Source organism: Phaseolus vulgaris, chromosome 3 (genome assembly GCF_051622355.1).
Source record: "Phaseolus vulgaris cultivar YP4 chromosome 3, ASM5162235v1, whole genome shotgun sequence".
Classification (NCBI taxonomy): Eukaryota; Viridiplantae; Streptophyta; class Magnoliopsida; order Fabales; family Fabaceae; genus Phaseolus; species Phaseolus vulgaris.
Window position 1 is genome coordinate 27,927,416 of NC_143500.1, and position 14,487 is coordinate 27,941,902.

Here is a 14,487-nt window from a genome sequence, read left to right on the forward strand (position 1 = left end):
TTTAAATTTTCAAAATATTTTCCTCTCTAACTTTCTTTAATATTTTTTCTTCCTATTTTTTCGATATATCAATATTTAATTTTATTTCATTATTATGGGCATTACGTCATTTCCTAATTTTTAAAAAAATTTAAAATTTAAATTTTCAAACCCTAAAACAAACCGCTTCGAAACACTTAAAATTTCAAAATCTTTAAATTTATATTTTTCAAATTTTCAAACCCTAATGTCTTTTCGAAACACTTCATCTGCTAAAAGGATGAAAACTGGAGCTGTAAGGAGTGGTGGGAAGCTTGAAGGATGGTTCTCAGGAATATTTGAACTCATCAACAAATACCTATATGAAACAATTAGGAAAATTGTCAATATACCCAAGCTTGTCTCCTTCACTTGGATGAAGCAACAAAATTTGTCTACTGTGAGAAGCCTCCTCAAGGAGCAAAGATTGAAGAGATTTCTTGAGCTCACTGGAAACATTTATCCAAACTAGGTGAATGTATTTTATGCTAACCTTCAATTTAATGGTGACTCACTTGTCTCTCATGTGAAAGGTGTAGACATGGTCATCACCAATGATGTGTGGACTACTGTGACTGGATTGAAGTTCTCTAGGGTTAGAATCAACAGAGGAAATCTAGGGATAGTTGAAGAGTTCAACAAGATGCAATTCTACAAGAGTTGTCTCGAGAATCCCCTCTCCAAAGTAAGAAATTTTTCTGTTGGAGGGTTAAAGCTTGATCAAAGGCTCATAGCCTTCATTGTGTCATGGATCATCACACCAAGGGGAAGCAAGCACTCCACTCTTTCTGAGGAAGACCTGTTGTTTATCTATTTCATTATGAATAAAGTGAAGATCAATTGGATCCACACCATCAAGGAACATATGCAAAAATCCATAAGGTTAAGTGACTTCCACTATCCCTATGCAATTTTAATCTCTAAATTTCTACACTATTTTGATGTGGATATTGAAGAAGAGCTAGCTGAAATTATCAAGCCTTCAAGTGTGATGAACAGTGGATCCCTAATCAAAATGAGATTTACTAAAATTGGTGGGAGATGGGTTAGCAAAGATGGTGACTAAGTTGGCCCAAGTGGAACCAATGATGGTGATGAACCTGAAGATGCAACAACTCAAGAGGAACCTGCTGTTGAGACTCAAGAGGCTGGTCCTAGTGATGGTTACATAGGAGAAATGATGACTACAATGTCTCCTTTTGAAAGATTAATGATCAACCGCATGGACACATTTTCTGAAAATCAAAGGAATCTCCATGATTTGTGTGAGTCAAGGTTCAATCATATGGGTTCACGTTTTTCAAACTTGGATGAACAAATAGAAGAGGTTCAGAATCAACTTCTGGAGCTACAATTTGAAAGGGAGAACAATCATTCTTTCTAATTTTCTGGTTTAAATCTCTGAACAATTTCTTTTTTCTTTTATGCTGTTTTTAATCATTCCTTTGGTCTATTTGTGAAGACAAATAGGGGAAGAAGTTGTTGGGATATGCAATGTTCTTATTATTTGCACTTTTACTGCCTTTGAACATTGCTTAACACTGCTATAACTGGTTTAAGTTTGAAATTTTACAATTGATAAAACTCTTATACAAAATTTTAACCAGTTATTCCTACGAAATAACTAATTGTTTATCTGTGTTTGCACCTTTGTATGTTGACTGGTTTCTCACACTAATTTGGTTGATGTTCCTCTCTGGAAATTGTTGGGTCTATTAGTGTCTAAGTTCAAGAGGGGAGGGGTGAATTGAGCTTATAAAATTTTCGCAAGAACACACAATTTTTCAGTATTCCAGAGGCAAAAAGAACAGATTGTTTTTATATGAAACAGATTGATTTTTCAAAGCAGTATTGGCACAATTTGAATTTTGTTCACTGTAAAATTGTGATCAACAGAGAATCAGAACAGAACCAGATCAGATTAATATTGTGAGGATAAAGGATATAGCTATGCTTAGAGATCAACCAAAATTACACAACACAAGATTTCAAGAAAAATGATCCTTTCACAGGTTTTAATGAATGGTCAGTTTGTTCACAATTCACTTAAGCCATTATATGCAGCAACCTTGTTTATGATCAGAAAACTTTAACAAGACAGGAAGAACAGTTTTCACTTAACCCAGAATTAACAGATTCAATTTAAAAAGAACAGATTTAGTTCTTGACAGAATTAAGCAAAAACAGAAAAGAGTGCAGGGATGAGAATGCAAGATACACACGTTTTTATACTGGTTCACTCATACAGAGCTACATCCAGTCTCACCTTACCCCAAGGTGGAATTCACTAAAAAACAGTGCCAATCACTTACAAAACCAGCAGTTCTTGAACACTACAAGAACACCACACACAATGCTGAAAAACCCTATTTCAGCACACCTTGCACTCCAAGAAACCCTATCAAGGAGTGACTAACACTTACACCTTTACAAAACAGAATAAAGGAAAGATTACACCTGAAAAGAAGATGCAAGAACTCAAAACCAGTAGTTCAATTTGCTGCAGAAACTGCACCAGCACCTTCACCAAGATTCAAGGTTTCCTAGAACAAGCACACTTGAAAATCTCTTTGGAAACCTTTCAAAAACTCTTTTCAATCCTTCTTCTCACATGGAAATTGTTTGATCTCTGTCAAAAGCGTAATTCCTCAGCACTTTTTCATGTGAGAGAGACTTTTCTTTATATAGAAAACAGTTTCTAACTTCTTTTCAAAAAACAGTTGAAAAACAGTTAAGAAAACAACAGATTCAGTTTTGAACATAACAGATTTATTTTGTGAAAACTGCCAACTCAGCTTAACAGAAATAACTGTCTGAGTGGTACCTTTGGAGCCCTAACTAACTTGTGAAAAACCTTTCAACTCACCAAGGAATAAACCTGTTCTTTCACAGTAAAACAGATTAAAGTATAACACACAGGCCAGCTCAGCTTAACTGATATAACGAACTGAGCTTTCCCTTAGTGCCTTAACAGAAATTTTAGAAAAGCCTTTTAACAGAGAAGAAATAAACAGATTCTTTCTCCATAAAACAGATTTATTTGTGTACTGTTTTAAAACTGTTAAAACCATTTTAAAAAGCTTTTCAAAAACCATTAAACGAAAGCCTTTTTAACAGAGAAGAAATAAACAGATTCTTTCTCCATAAAACAGATTTATTTGTGTACTGTTTTAAAACTGTTAAAAACATTTCAAAAGACTTTTCAAAAACCATTTAACCACATCATGTGCTTGATCTAGACTTGGTTAGGCATCTAGGATAGGTTACACAGCAAAAGGCAATCATACACACTTACAAGCCTAATTACATATGAATCTAAAAACCTATTACAATCTTCAAAGCACCCAAGCCATTTTCTTCATCAAACACACATCAAGCCTTGGTAGGGAAGAAGCTTCCTCCAGCTTCAACAATCTCCCCCTGTTTGATGGAGACAAATTCCCTTTGCTTTGCACAGCTTTGAAGAGAGATCATGACCAAATCTGTACAGAGCCATATACACAGAAAACAGGTGTTAAAGCAGAACAACAGATTTAGAAATGATATACCTGCAGATTTAACATCTGAATCATATCAGCAGCCACTGTGAATATCATCTGCAGAACCTGTACCAGGCTATTCTTAGGCTGTTCTCTAGGCTATTCTTCTCCCCCTTTGGATTCATCAAACAGAATGGGAGCACAAAATACCACAGAAACAATAATAGCCATACATAACAGTTCAAATAAAACCAATAAACCATAGAGGTTCATTACAAATCACAAAACAACTAAACACCAGTGCAGAAACGAAACAGTACAGATTAATTCCAAATTGCTCAACAACATATAAAAGATAAAGACTTAGAAATAGGATCACTTGTTGTTGTAATAAAGCTTAGCTAGCTGCACTTGAACTCCTTCAAGTTGGTCATCCAAGTGTTGAAACCTGGCGTAGGTCATTTCATAGTGTGCTTTCTGCTCATATGTGAGTGTGTCCAGCCTGCTTAGCACTTGTCTTTCAAACATAGACAGAGGTTCACCTCTGTATTCAGGTGCCTCATATGTAACCATTGCATTTTGGCTTGTAGCAGCAATATCCTCATGTCCAGCAGAGTGTACTGGTGATGCATCCATGTTCTGCACTCCATCAGCATTTTCTTCTTCATTTTCTGGATCAGCAGCTTCATTTTCAGCTCTGTTTGCAGCATTCCTTCTGAATATCCAGCTATCATCTTCCTTTTGAAATCCCATCTTGAGGAGAGTGGAGTTGTCTATCTCACTTGCTGCCTTAATTGTGTCATTTTTTTCATTTGTAGTGTCAACTTCAAAGTAATCAATTAGCTTTGACACAAAAATTGCATATGGAAAGCGATAGTCTGGTAACCTTGTGGATTTGAGCATATGCTCCACCATAGTACTTACCCAATTTACCTTGAGTTGATTCATGATGCAGTATAGTAAAATCAAGTCCTCTTCATGGAGAGTTGCATGATTACTTCCTCTTGGAGTGAGCTGCCAAGCAATGATGTAGGCAAGGAGTCTTGGAATGATTGTGAGATTTCCAGCATGAAATCTAGCCACTGGTTCAGCAGGATTCCTCACACAACTTCTGTAAAACTGCATCTTGTTGAATCCCTGGATTCCAGCAGTATTCCCTTTGCTTACCTTCATTCCAGAATATTTGATTCCTCCCACATTGCTCCATATTTCCCTTGTAATCTTCAGCTTCACACCTTTCACATGGGAGACCAGATTTTTGCCATCTTGAACCAAGTTGCTGTAGAAAACTTTCACCAAATCTGGATATACATTTCCAGTCATCTCTAGAAAGTTCTTCAGCTTTTGATGCTTGAGCAAGGTTTTTGCTTCAGTCAGATTTTCTTCTCTCAGCCAGGAAAATTCCAGCACTTTGGGTGCATTGACTTGCTTCCTGCTTGTCTCATGAATGTATCTTGTCATTGCTTCAGAATCTCCAGCAAACCATTTCTCCAGAATGCCTTGGTTGCTGCTGGATTGCTCCTTGGATTTCTTCCTTTTGTGTGATGAGGATGCCATGCTCAATCTGTTTTTCCCTGCACCAGTTTATTAACATACAATTCTAGAAGAAAAAAACAGCACAAATCATCACTCAGAACAGAAACGAAACCTGTGGTGAAGCAAGTGTGAACCTGGACAGCTTATAGCACAAATGAGAAAGTATGAGAGAGAACTGATTTGAGCAGGGTTTATATAGAGCTTAAATCAGATTTTAGAAATCACCAATTGTAAAAGAAAATCAATTAAATCAGATTTCAGCAATTATGGATTGAAAATAAAATCAATTTGATATGCTTCAGATTTTATTCCTGTGGCGTAGCAGATTCAGGTATTGATTTGCACAAGAATATATTGGAACCAGATTTCAATTTGATAAATCAAATCTGTTGCACTTACACACAATCCAATCAGTTGGGATACCCACAAGCTAATTGGCATAGGCCTGCTGGTTAATAACCGTAAAAGCAGTCAACAATAAAGTGAGAGAGAGAAAAATAAATCTTTCTCTTTGCTAGTCACAGTTGTGATTTCTGAAACAGGCAATGAAACATGTTAAAACATAAAACAACAGATTGAAATTTTCACTGCAGAGGACAATTCAAGCTAATAATACCCAATTCATTTAAAAGAAAGTGAAACCTGTCTTTAGCAAGTGGTTTAGTGAATAGATCAGCTAATTGAAATTCAGTACCAATGAATTGTATATCACATGTTCCATTAGCTATATGTTCTCTTAAAAAGTGATGTCTAATTTCAATATGTTTAGTTCTAGAATGCATGACAGGATTCTTAGACAAATTTATGGCACTTGTATTATCACACTTTATAGGTATGTTACTTAACAGAATACCAAAATCACTTAGCTGCTGCCTTAGCCATAAGGTTTGAGCACAACAACTTCCAACAGCTATGTATTCTGCTTCTGCTGTGGAGAGAGCAACACAAGCTTGCTTCTTGCAATGCCAAGAGATTAGACTTGATCCAAGCATGTGACAAGTCCCACTTGTGCTCTTCCTATCAACTTTGCAACCTGCAAAATCAGAATCTGAAAAACCAATCAAATTCAAAGATACCTTGTTAGGATACCACAATCCAACATCCTTAGATCCTTGCAAATATTTCAGAATTCTCTTTGCTGCATTGTAGTGTGATTCCTTTGGATCAGATTGATATCTAGCACATAGACATACAGCAAACATAATGTCAGGCCTGCTGGCAGTTAGATATAATAGGGAACCAATTAAACCCCTATACTTCGTTTGATCCACTGATTTTCCTGCAGAATCTTGATCCAGCTGACAATTTGTTGAAATAAGAGTGCTGATTGCTTTGCATTGGTCCATATCAAACTTCTTGAGCAGTTCCTTGCAGTATTTTTCTTGACTTATGAAAATCCCATCCTTGAGTTGCTTAACTTGTAGACCAAGGAAGAAATTCATTTCTCCTAGCATTGACATTTCAAACTCACTTTTCATGGTTTTCACAAAGTCTTCACACATCTCTTCATTTGTGGATCCAAAGATAATATCATCTACATAGACTTGCACAAGTATGATATCTTCACTTTTCTTCTTTAGAAAGAGAGTTTTATCTGAATTGCCACGGCTATAACCTTGAGACAGTAGAAATTCACTTAGCCTTTCATACCATTGCCTAGGTGCTTGCTTTAATCCATATAAGGCTTTCTTAAGCCTGAACACATGTTCTGGATTCTTGTGATCTTCAAACCCTGGAGGCTGAGATACAAACACCTCTTCATTGATGTAGCCATTTAGAAATGCACTTTTGACATCCATCTGAAATAGCTTGAAGCCTTGTATGCTGGAAAATGCTAGAAGAAGTCTGACAGCTTCAAGACGTGCTACTGGTGCATAGGTTTCACCGAAATCAATACCTTCTTCTTGGTTATACCCTTTAGCAACCAGTCTTGCTTTATTTCTAGTGATAGCTCCATGTTCATCCATCTTGTTCCTGTACACCCACTTGGTTCCTATGATGTTCATCTCATGCTTCCTTGGAACCAAGGTCCATACTTCATTGTATTCAAACTGGTTCAGCTCTTCCTGCATTGCTGTTATCCAATTGTTATCTTGCAGTGCTTCTTCCAGGCTTTTAGGTTCAATCTGTGACACAAAAGCTACTGTTCTGCAGAAGTTATTGAGTGAATTCCTTGTTGAGACTCCTTTCTCAATTTTACCAATCACATTGTCAAGAGTGAGATCCCTTGGAGTCTTCCATTCTTTAGGCAGTCCTGCATTCACAGTAGATTCTTTGACAGAATTTGGATTAGTAGCATCAAGCTCACTGGATTGATTCTGTTGCATAATTGTTCTTAAATCATCCATACCAGGTTCATCCACAACAGATTTGGGCACAGAAAAATCTGTTTCATCAAACACAACATGTATAGATTCTTCAACAGCAAGCAATCTTTTGTTATATACTCTATAAGCATGACCATTTATAGCATAACCAATATGTATTCCTTCATCTGATTTAGGATCAAACTTCCCTAGATTATCCTTACCATTATTTAAAACAAAACATTTGCAGCCAAACACCCTAAGATGACTAATGCTAGGCTTCCTTCCTTTATACAATTCATAGGGAGTTTTCTTAAGGAATGGTCTAATCAATGTTCTGTTAAGCACATAAGAAGCAGTATATACAGCATCAGCCCAAAAATATTTAGGTAAACCAGATTCATTTAGCATAGTCCTAGCTAACTCTTCTAGTGATCTATTCTTTCTTTCAACAACACCATTCTGTTGGGGTGTCCTAGGAGCAGAATAACTATGTATGATCCCATGTTTTTCACAATATTTGTCAAACTTTGCATTTTGAAATTCTCCCCCATGATCACTACGAATCTGTTTTATCCTATTTTCATTCTCATTATGCAGAACCTTAGCAAGTTTCTTAAAGGCTTTATATGCATCATTTTTAGAAGCAAGAAACAAAGTCCATGTATATCTTGAAAAGTCATCAACAATCACCAAAGCATAGTAATTTCCAGCTAAGCTAGCAGTCCTAGATGGTCCAAACAAATCCATATGCAAAACATCCAAAGCTTTATTTGAAGAAACCATATCTTTTGATTTAAAAGAAGTTCTAATCTGTTTTCCCTTTACACAGGCATCACACAATCTGTTATTTTGAAACTTTATGTTTGGTAAGCCAGAAACAAGTTCCTTAGATTTTAGCTTGTTCAAGTGATTTGTGTGAATGTGAGCTAGTCTCCTATGCCACAGCCATGACTCATCATTTTTAGATAGCAAACACTCATTTTCAGAACAACTCTTTACAATGTCAAGGAGATAAATGTTGTTTACCCTTTTTCCAGTGAACAGCACCTTACCAGAATTTTCATTTGAAATTGTACAAGTATTGGCTTCGAAATTGACCTTGTATCCCTTGTCACACAGCTGGCTAATGCTTAGAAGACTATGTTTTAGCCCTTCAACATATAGGACATTCTCAATAGTAGTTGAATCTTTAGTACCAACATCTCCTCTTCCAAGAATTTTTCCTCTATTGTTATCTCCATATGTGACATGCCCTTCAGCTTTGAGTTTCAGATTTATGAACTGAGTCACATCACCAGTCATGTGCTTTGAGCAGCCACTGTCTAGATACCACTGGTTTCTCCTGCTGTTTTTCTGCAACAAAACAGATTTAGCACATATGGTACCCTTTTAGTCTAGGGTCCAGCATGATTAACACCTTTCCTTAGGAAGCCATTTGGCTAAACCTTTAGGAACAAAATATTTCCTAGCCTTACATGTTCTAGATACATGACCAGATTTCATACAATAAAAACATGTTGCAGTATGCATTGTTTTTGAATTACCGAAAGAGGAAAAAACTGTTTTGGAAGGAACAAAGAAACTGGACAGCTTTTTCACATTACCTTTCATTCCAGGATTATATCCTAACCCATTTTTATTGAAAACAGCATTCTGTGAACCTAATAATGTTTCAAGATTTTCTCTTCCCTTAGTGAAATTTGAAAGTGTTTTTAACAAATACTCAACCTGTTTTTCCAGCTTTTTGCAATTATCACAAGTTTTAATTGATGCATGCAAACATGTCAATTCAAGACTAATTAATTCAGTTTTAGCTTTGTGCAGTTCTTCTTCAAGAGCTTTGACCTTTGGTTCAAGTACCTTATTTACTTTATTCAATCTGTTGCACATAACAGCCAACCTGTTTGCTTCATCATGTGTTTCCCTAAAGGCTAATAGCAATTGATCATAGTTTTCAGAATCAGTGGAGAAATTACTTACTGAGTCAGAGTTGGATCCCTCATCATTCACCATGAAGCAAAGATTTGCTTTTTCACTTTCAGTTGAAGAATCACTAGATGAGGATACATCATTTTCTTCCCATGAGATATATGCTCTTCTACCTTTCACTTTGTCACTCCTCTTGCTTGCTGATTTTTCTTTACTTTGATTGTTTGGACAATCAGCTTTTATATGACCTGGTTTACCACATCCAAAACACGTGTAATTGGAAGAATTTGAATCAATAGGTTGTTTGGAATACCTCTTTCTCTGCTGAGTTCTGTCACGGTTTTTCTTTCTAAGAAATCTGCTAAACTTCCTGGTGAGCAGACTCACAGTCTCATCATCTTCTGGATCACCTTCTTCCTCACTTGCATCATGTTCTATGGTAGTTTTCAGAGCAATTCCTTTGGCCTTCTTTTCCACTGTTTCTTGTTCTTTCAATCTTTTCAGCTCAATTTCATGTTCTATCAGCTTTCCAAAAAGTGCAGCAGTGGACATCTTGGATAAATCTCTGGATTCTGAGATTGCTGTTACATTTGGCTGCCAGCTCCTATCAAGACATTTTAATACCTTAATGTTAAGCTCTTCCTTGTCAAAGACTTTACCAAGGCCAGTGAGGTGATTTACAATGTGTGTAAATCGTTTCTGCACATCTGCAATACTTTCTTCAGATTGCATTCTGAACAGCTCATACTCCTGAATGAGTGAGTGCTTCCTTGCCCGTTTCACATCATCAGTTCCTTCATGAGTCACCTCTAGTACATCCCACATCTCCTTTGCTGAGTTACATTGAGAGACTCTAAAGAACTCATCCATATTCAGTGCAGATGTGATGATATTCTTGGCTAAAGAATCATACTGGGCCTTTTTCTTCTCAGTTTCACTCCATTCAGACCAAGGCTTCTTTATTGTTTCATCTTTGACAACCTGCATAGGTATAAAAGGTCCACTGACCACTGCATCCCAGATTCCCATGTCAATAGATTCCATAAAGATCTTCATCCTGATTTTCCAGAAAGCATAGTTAACACCACCAAACATAGGAGGTCTATTAATAGATGCACCTTCAGCAAAAGGCATTTTAAACTCAGACATCATACACACACTTGAGCAAAATACAAGCCCTAGCTCTTGATACCAATTGTTGGGTCTATTAGTGTCTAAGTTCAAGAGGGGAGGGGTGAATTGAGCTTATAAAATTTTCGCAAGAACACACAATTTTTCAGTATTCCAGAGGCAAAAAGAACAGATTGTTTTTATATGAAACAGATTGATTTTTCAAAGCAGTATTGGCACAATTTGAATTTTGTTCACTGTAAAATTGTGATCAACAGAGAATCAGAACAGAACCAGATCAGATTAATATTGTGAGGATAAAGGATATAGCTATGCTTAGAGATCAACCAAAATTACACAACACAAGATTTCAAGAAAAATGATCCTTTCACAGGTTTTAATGAATGGTCAGTTTGTTCACAATTCACTTAAGCCATTATATGCAGCAACCTTGTTTATGATCAGAAAACTTTAACAAGACAGGAAGAACAATTTTCACTTAACCCAGAATTAACAGATTCAATTTAAAAAGAACAGATTTAGTTCTTGACAGAATTAAGCAAAAACAGAAAAGAGTGCAGGGATGAGAATGCAAGATACACACGTTTTTATACTGGTTCACTCATACAGAGCTACATCCAGTCTCACCTTACCCCAAGGTGGAATTCACTAAAAAACAGTGCCAATCACTTACAAAACCAGCAGTTCTTGAACACTACAAGAACACCACACACAATGCTGAAAAACCCTATTTCAGCACACCTTGCACTCCAAGAAACCCTATCAAGGAGTGACTAACACTTACACCTTTACAAAACAGAATAAAGGAAAGATTACACCTGAAAAGAAGATGCAAGAACTCAAAACCAGTAGTTCAATTTGCTGCAGAAACTGCACCAGCACCTTCACCAAGATTCAAGGTTTCCTAGAACAAGCACACTTGAAAATCTCTTTGGAAACCTTTCAAAAACTCTTTTCAATCCTTCTTCTCACATGGAAATTGTTTGATCTCTGTCAAAAGCGTAATTCCTCAGCACTTTTTCATGTGAGAGAGACTTTTCTTTATATAGAAAACAGTTTCTAACTTCTTTTCAAAAAACAGTTGAAAAGCAGTTAAGAAAACAACAGATTCAGTTTTGAACATAACAGATTTATTTTGTGAAAACTGCCAACTCAGCTTAACAGAAATAACTGTCTGAGTGGTACCTTTGGAGCCCTAACTAACTTGTGAAAAACCTTTCAACTCACCAAGGAATAAACCTGTTCTTTCACAGTAAAACAGATTAAAGTATAACACACAGGCCAGCTCAGCTTAACTGATATAACGAACTGAGCTTTCCCTTAGTGCCTTAACAGAAATTTTAGAAAAGCCTTTTAACAGAGAAGAAATAAACAGATTCTTTCTCCATAAAACAGATTTATTTGTGTACTGTTTTAAAACTGTTAAAACCATTTTAAAAAGCTTTTCAAAAACCATTAAACGAAAGCCTTTTTAACAGAGAAGAAATAAACAGATTCTTTCTCCATAAAACAGATTTATTTGTGTACTGTTTTAAAACTGTTAAAAACATTTCAAAAGACTTTTCAAAAACCATTTAACCACATCATGTGCTTGATCTAGACTTGGTTAGGCATCTAGGATAGGTTACACAGCAAAAGGCAATCATACACACTTACAAGCCTAATTACATATGAATCTAAAAACCTATTACAATCTTCAAAGCACCCAAGCCATTTTCTTCATCAAACACACATCAAGCCTTGGTAGGGAAGAAGCTTCCTCCAGCTTCAACAGAAATCACCTAGTGCGAACTAGTTTGTGGTGCTTATTTGATTGGAATAGATTATCCTGTATTTCTATATCTGCTCATGGATGCAGGTTGTACAGATTCTAAACAAGAACATTCCAAAAAGCATCCCAAGGATTTGTCTCCATCAAATAGGGGGAGATTGTAGAGCATGGGACCTTTGATGTTTCAAATCCATGATGAAGCTTGAAGTTGTGCTGCTTTTGGTTTGGGTTTAGATTAGTGTGTTTAGAATCTATGTAAAGATCAGTTCTTGACCCTTGCACAAAGCTTGCCCAATCTCTTTTAAAAAGAAAAGTGTTTTTCTAAGCAAAGAGAAAAACAACCGGTTGAATTATCAAAATAATCATTTGTTTGTCACTTGGCTTGTTTGAAGGTTTTAAAACTGTTTTTGACTTGGTTATGTAACTGCCTAACCAATTCAACCAGTTAAAACGACTTTTCAACCAGTTGATTGTAACATTGCCTAACAGTTTTTTGAAAACCTATTAATCTGTTTTGGGTGTGATCAAAACTGCTTTGACTCATAAATGTTGCCTTGAACGGCTAGATTTTGAGTGTTATAAATATAGCCTTTCTTTGAAAACAAAATACTGAAGTTTTTTACATAGTTTGAAATCAAAGTGAGATTGAGATTAGTTTTTGAAAGAGGTTTTCAAAAGTTTGCAAGATTGTTGTTTAGCTTTGCACTGGTACAAGATCTGACCATAGGACTTCCTGGTTTATGTAATCTCATGTGGTTTCTATTCCTTTAATGATTCTTGTAATTGTACTTTCATAAACTTGTAAGTGTGTGTGAAATCCTGCAAAGTCAGAGGGTGTTCTGACTTGAGGTGTGTGGTTGCAAAGAGGGTGAGTGGGTCTTGTGGTTTTTAAGGTCACCTCTTTGTGGTTGTGTTGTTGTAATCTGTAAGTGATTACTAGTGGAACCCAGTGGTTGTTCTGGGAACAGGATGTAGCTTAAGGTTCAGTGAATTAGTATAAAATTGGCTGTGTAATTCTCTCTCTTTAACTCCTTACAACCGATTAAAACGTATTTTCAATCGGTTAAAATTCTGTAAACAGATTTTGTATCATTGTTTGATTGCTTTCTTTAATTGCTTATCTGTGATTGTTTCATAAAGGTTCATTCTTATTCAATCTTTGCGAAAATCTTTGATAAACAATTCACCCCCTCTTGTTTAAGCCATCAATTCTTACATAAGATTGTGCGCATTGTAACAGAATCTTCTCCTATTAAACATGCTTTCACTTAAGATAAGGTTCTCGTGAGAGAAGGTTGTTACAAGAGGTAACCTAGAGGTAGTCTATAAAAAAGGGACTTGAGATCCCAGGTGAAGGGACACTGTTTCTAAGACTGAAACTACTTACTTACTTATTGTTTCTATAAGCCTTGTACTGACTTGATCGTCGGAGTGCAATCAACAGATAGGGTCCCCTCTGTTTCAACGAAGCCACTTTCCTACGCAACCAAGGGAAGAGTAGATTCCAGCAGAGACAGACGGAGCTAGAGCCTGTCACCAGCGTCAACCGGCGACTAGGTCAACTGGCAAGAACACTCCTCCTTTCAGCGAAGTTGGGAACACTCAACACAAAACAATCTTGTCTGAGGTATACAAACTCATATTAGTAGTGTATATGTCTATGTGCTCACCGAGGTCGTTCGTCTCTTCGTAAGGATTTGTGTTTAGCCCCTTCCACGTAGGTGGAAGTTGCGCTCCTATCACATAACCAATGAATGGGTGCCTTCGAGATGTGTCCAACATGCTGGACGGGGGAAATGACCTGTTTAGGTATGATTCGCCCACACTCTCCTGAGTACGAGTGGGCCTTGTCTCTTCAACAACCTTTGTGCCAGTTGGGGTTGCATCAGGTCTCCCCACAGGGTTACTTGGCCCGCTAGAGGGACCCTCCTCGATCAGTTTTTCTTCATTTCTTCATTTTCTCTTGGTAGGGCCACAATCTCCTTTTCGTTCTTCTTCTTCATCTACTCCATCTCCCTCCACAAAGACATTATCAGCACCATCTGCTCAGCCTCCGACATTTTCTCGTTCACCCTGCTTCTTGTAGACACCATCTGATCACTTCCTCCTTCAAATTCTCTCGGCCCCACGATGGACGCCAATTGTTCTCGAACGGGGTTGGGACCAAGAGAATGATGCCCTCCTTGTCAGTTGTCGGTCTGCTCTTCCCTCCCTCTCGAATGCACTCTTTTGCCATATCTTGCCTATGTACTCCTCGCTTACGTGATCTCTGGACTCGTATAGTACCTGCAAAAGGCACTCCAACATACCTGAT